The sequence below is a fragment of the Danio rerio genome, chromosome 4 (genome assembly GCF_049306965.1).
Source record: "Danio rerio strain Tuebingen ecotype United States chromosome 4, GRCz12tu, whole genome shotgun sequence".
Classification (NCBI taxonomy): domain Eukaryota; kingdom Metazoa; phylum Chordata; class Actinopteri; order Cypriniformes; family Danionidae; genus Danio; species Danio rerio.
The window spans coordinates 30,227,501-30,233,803 of record NC_133179.1 but is presented as its reverse complement, the minus strand read 5'-3'; positions in this window follow the sequence as shown (position 1 = coordinate 30,233,803).

Here is a 6,303-nt window from a genome sequence, read left to right as displayed (position 1 = left end):
TCAGAACACAAACGAGTCACAGGTAATTAAGTATTAAGCATTCACCTAAAGTAAAGTCTGTCTAAGGCCCCGTTTACACTTGTGCGTTTTAGTTTTAAAACGGCGTTTTAGAATGAAAACGATCCGCGTCCACACTCGCGTTTTACCCAGCGTTTCTAAACTGCTCTCCGTCCACACCAAAACGCTGAAAACGCACATCACGTGACCACACACACACTCTCAGGCAAGCGCTGCAGCCAATCTACCCAGATGAGAGCTGTGCTAGTCGGACTTCTCATCAAGCATCTCCCACTGGATCTAATCTCACTATATTTATTAAACCTGATATTTCATTCATCTTGTTGTCTGTATCTAACGACATATTCCCTGACTTTGGTCACTGGAATCTATTACTTGTTCTCAGGTAACGTGTTTTGGCTGAGCGCAAAGATAAGTTAATGATTAATGTAAGCACGTACATTCTGTATATTGACTGATCGCTTGCCTTTATTTCCTATAATGTATAAACTTATTGTATGTTATACTTTTATAATGGCCATTATCGATTATTAAAACTGATATTCAGCAGAAGAGAGGGTGTGTTTCGCATTTTCACTGAAATTGAAAGGAGGCAGTTGTTATCGGCTGTTTTGTTATAAATATCCACACAGTGAAGATGAAGCTCATAAATGCAGCACGACGCCTCAACATTTCTGCTGTCTGTTTAGTTGTTAATATTAAAATGAAAATAGGCAGTTCCTTATATCATGTTTACATTTTATTGTTGAGAAAGTGAAACAACGTAGCCAGGGTGATGTGAATGAAGTTATAAAGTACACTGTTCCCTTTGAAGATTTACCCGTGTCCTCGGTATAGTCTGTTTTCCATATCAAACTGAAAAGAAGAGACTGCAGCCTTGATCAAACTTGCGAAGTCTGAACTTACACAGAGACGATGCAGGACTGAACTGGGTGTGTTAGGCTACTTAATATTGAGGAAAAGCCCCAATCAGAGAGGCGAATGTCTGCAGCCCCGCCTCCGTTTTCAGATGTCTCCGTTTTCCATCATCCACACTGAGACGGAGCAGCAGCGTTTCAGAATGAAAACGGCCTCTCCAGCGTTTTTGAAACGCTCCGTTTTTGGCGCTCGAGAACTCCGGCGTAGTGTGGACGGATGGCGTAACCGTAGCAAAACTTATGCGTTTTCAAACTAAAACGCATTAGTGTAAACGGGGCCTAAGCCAGGTCTAAGCAAAATGCCAGCAGGAGTCTGTAGCTCGGCTCACCCTCCGCCTTTTTACCCTTGTTTGGTATCCCACCATGGGTGCAATGATGCGCAAACAAAATAGCGACACTTAGACGCGCCTACTTGCAGCTTCTTTTACAGTGTTCACAAACCTATGGGTGACGTCACTGTTACTACGTCCATATCTTTTACAGTCTATGGCTGAAACTAGTCTTTTCCCACAATTTCAGTCCTCATAAAACTTGATAATGAAAAAATCGTTTTACTTTATATCGAAATAAAAGTCTTTATTTTATGAAAATTGGGTTAAAAATATTTTTTCTTTATTGGATATGATGGATAGCCATGATGGCAATACAATAGCTTCTGCCCAAAACATGGTTTTGTTTGTCACCCTAAAAAGTTTTACACAATTATTAAAGCTATTCCTAAAAACATCATATTGATCAGAGTATTCACACTAAATAGTATTCACACTATTTTGTAATTTTTTCTCTTTGGCCACTTTATGTTTTAGAGATCCAAAATGTAATAAGTTTTAAAGGAATATTCCTATTCAAAGGCTTCATTCTAATCAGCTCAGACCTCATTTGATTTTTAAAGGTTTTAATTCACCGGAATTAGAAAAAAATAAGAACAAGTAAAATTTCTTATCTAATTCTCCTATCTAAAATTAAAGAGCTTCAGTTTAAAATTATTAATGATGTGTATCCATCTAAAGAATTCCTGAGAATAAAATTTGATACTGAGGATAACTCTTGGTAATAAACCTTTTCACAGCGGAATTGAACACCAGAAGCGCCCTTCGAAGCAATGTATCGCTATTTCCGGTTTCACTAGGAGCCGCAAAGACATGACAGCCTCAGGACAGCTGATGACTTTCTCACTGTCAGCTTTGCCATAATTTGGGCAGGAAGACGTTGTTTGGTTAATGTGTACAACTGCCTAAATAAAACAGCATTCAAAAGATGATACTAATTTGCAGAACTTGTAGCAGAAAACGTATCTTACACACAGCGTTTGCAACGTCAGGTTTCAGTAAGGTGCACAGCCAACAGCATAAGGCCCCGTTTAAACTATGCATTTTAGTTTGAAAACGCATAAGTTTTGCTATAGTTACGCCATCCGTCCACACTACGCTAGGGTTTTCGAGCGCCGAAAACGGATCGTTTCGAAAACGCTGGAGAGGCTGTTTTCATTCTGAAATGCTGCTGTTCCATCTCAGTGTGGATGGGGGAAAACAGACATCTGAAAAATGCGGGGGCGGGGCTGCAGACATTCGCATCTGATTTGAGCTTCTCCTCAATATTAAGTAGCCTAAACACACAGTTCAGTCTCGCATCCTCTCCCTGTAAGTTCAGACTTCACAAGAGGACATGTCCGGTAAATCTTCAAAGGGAACAGTGTACTTTATAACCTTATTCACATCATCCTGGCTGTGTTGTTTCACTTTCTCAACAATAAAATGAAAACATGATTTAAGGAACTGACTACTTTAATTTTGATATTAACAACTTAACAGACAGCAGAATGCTGAGGCGTTGTGCTGCATCTTCACTATATGCATATTTAAAATAAAACAGAGCCTATATAACATCACTGCCTCTTTTCATTTTCTTTAAAAAACGAAACCTATCCTCTGCTTTGCTGAATGTCAGTTTTAATAAACAATAATAGCCATTATGAAAGTATAACGCACAATAAGTTTATAAATTATAGGAAATAAAGGCAAGCGATCCGTCAATATACAGAATGTACATGGCAACATTAATTATTAACTTATCTTTGTGCTAAGCCAAAACACGTTACCTGTGAACAAGTAATCAATTCAAAAGACCAAAGTCGGGGAATATGTCATTAGATATAGACAAGATTAATTAAATATCACGTTTAGCAAATATAGTGAGATTAGATCCAGCAGGAGATGCTTGATGAGCTGCCGACCAGCACAGCTCTCATCTGGGTAGAAATGCTGCAGCACTTGTCCGAGAGTGTGTGTGTTGTCATGTGATGTGTGTTTTCATTGTTTTGGTGTGGACGGAGAGCAGTTCAGAAATGCTGGGTAAAACGCTAGTGTGGACGCGGATCGTTTTCATTCTAAAACATCGTTTTAAAACTAAAACGCACAAGTGTAAACGGGGCCTAAGATCTTTTCATTCAAGCCATTCGTAAGCAAGATTAACTAGGCTATTTAACATTTAGCAGGATTAGTTTTAAGTCAGTAGTCTCGTATGTAAACTGTGCTAACCCCTCCTTCCTTTTTATTCAGAGTCAGATATAGTGAATGGCGAGGTAGTTGTACAGGCGAGTTGCTATCGGTCAATGCAGGAGCCCTATACATTACAGGTTGTTTAATGCTCGTAAGGTTTTCTCAAGTCTGGAAACACGTTAGCTCCTACTTGTGGAATAAAATAACTTTTATTATTTATTTGAAAAACAGCAAATAACATTTTACAATACAAAATTATACATGCCAGGGGGTCATTATAAATAAAATACAAATATACAAAATGTAATATAACATATGTAATAATTAAATACATCGTAGAGTTCACACATTTTAAAGTGGGTCGAGCTTTCTTGTTTAGAGAGTTGATACTAGTATTCTACAAGCATATTTTAGTCATTAATACCTTAAAATTTGGTTTCTTATTAGTAAATTTACATTTATGAATGTACAATTTTATTTACAACATAAGCAAATTAAATAAATAAAACTACTTTCCTCTAGATTAGGATAATCAAGTAAAGCCCAAATGTACATTTTTCCATAATGATGAAAGAGGTTTTGAACACAAAAGAATTGTTATTAAAACATTTTTGCACCTCACCCCATAAGCTGACTATGTACAATGCAAAAATAAGTGTAAACCGTCTCTTCAAATTCATTACAAAAGTACAATTTACATCAATCCCACTTTTAAATTTTGGCAAATAATGTTTTGCTGGATAAAACATTTGCATTAGTTTATAGGATATTTCTTTAATTCTATTTCTAATATGATATTTCTGTGGTAACAGCCATACTTTTCTTCAATTCACCCTTTAATAAAGACACCCAATAAAATTGGATATAAGGTACAGTAATGATTTCTTTTGGGAAAAAAATAAGAATAGCTCTATCATTACTCTTGGTATTCACTGTAAAACAAAATTTGCCAACATAAGATTTAGTAATATCAAAAGATAATGCATCAGAAGGATGGTCTTATTAATACATCTAAATAACATAAATTAATAACATGTCTCTGAAAGAATTGAAACAATAACAGTTGAAAACTTGCTGGGTTATTGAGATTTTGTAATGAAAAAGCACTTAATTGTAAGAAAATACCATCTTTATTATATAACTGACTAAACAAATAATTTTGTTGTCAAACCAATTTAAAAAAAGAGATTTGCGTTTGTATGAATTGTCTATTATTCCAAAATAAACAATAATGTGGGGAGAAAATATGCTTATAGATTTATGACCATGATGAGCACTTGTTTGTGGAAGGCAGATAGCTTAACTGGAGTTTTGTCTATATTATAATTACTCATCAAAATAAAACTAAGACCACCAGTCTTTAATAAAACTTTTAAGTGCATACAGCATACCAATGTACCCCCGCATATAACTTGAAACGACATTCAACCCCTATATAATTTCATCCATGATTTTCTCTGTCCTTCGTCTTTCGGGAGATTGTGGTAATTAAAGTAATTTTATTGAGTTGGAGCAGCTGAGAACGCTGCAATTACAGCGATGAGATGACCCTGCCATTCTTTCTTAGGCCCCGTTTACACTAGTGAGTTTTAGTTTTAAAACGGCGTTTTAGAATGAAAACGATCCGCGTCCACACTCGCGTTTTACCCAGCGTTTCTGAACTGCTCTCCGTCCCCACTAAAACGCTGAAAACGCACATCACGTGACCACACACACAGTCTTTGGCAATCGCTGGAGCCCATCTACCCAGATGAGAGCTCTGCTAGTCGGACTTCTCATCAAGCATCTCCCGCTGGATCTAATCTCACTATTAAACGTGATATTTCATTCATCTTGTTGTCTTTATCTAACGACATATTCCCTGACTTTGGTCACTGGAATCTATTATTTGTTCTGAGGTAACGTGTTTTGGCTGAGCGCAAAGATAAGTTAATGATTAATGTAACCACGTAGCCTATTATGTATATTGACTGATCGCTTGCCTTTATTTCCTATAATGTATAAACTTATTGTATGTTATACTTTTATAATGGCCATTATCGATTATTAAAACTGATATTCAGCAAAAGAGAGGGTATGTTTCGTATTTTCACTGAAATTGAAAGGAGGCAGTTGTTATCGGCTCCGTTTTGTTATAAATATCCACACAGTGAAGATGACGCTCATGCAGCACGACGCCTCAACATTTCTGCTGTCTGTTTAGTTGTTAATATTAAAATGAAAATAGGCAGTTCCTTATATCAAGTTTACATTTTATTGTTGAGAAAGTGAAATAACGTAGCCAGGGTAATGTGAATGAAGTTATAAAGTACACTGTTCCCTGTGAAGATTGACGCGTGTCCTCGGTATGTTTTCCATATCAAACTGAGAAGAAGAGATGCAGCCTTGATCAAACTTGCGAAGTCTGAACTTACACGGAGAAGATGCGGGACTGAACTGTGTGCTAGGCTACTTAATATTGAGGAAAAGCCCCTATCAGAGAGGCGAATGTCTGCAGCCCCGCCTCCGTTGTCAGATGTCTCCGTCTTTCCCCATCCACACTGAGACGGAGCAGCAGCGTTTCAGAATGAAAACGGCCTCTCCAGCGTTTTCGAAACGCTCCGTTTTCGGCGCTCGAGAACTCCGGCGTAGTGTGGACGGATGGCGTAACCGTAGCAAAACTTATGCGTTTTCAAACTAAAACGCATTAGTGTAAACGGGGCCTTACTCTGTCGCATTGAAACCGGATGTTGTGGTACGCTGTTTCAGTTACCTGAACCAGGAAGTGGGAAAAAGACCTATTTTGTGAGAGTGATATTGAAAACACTGATGAGCATATTTTCTACAATTGCATACTCATGTACATGACAGAATGTCTCGTCTATATCTAT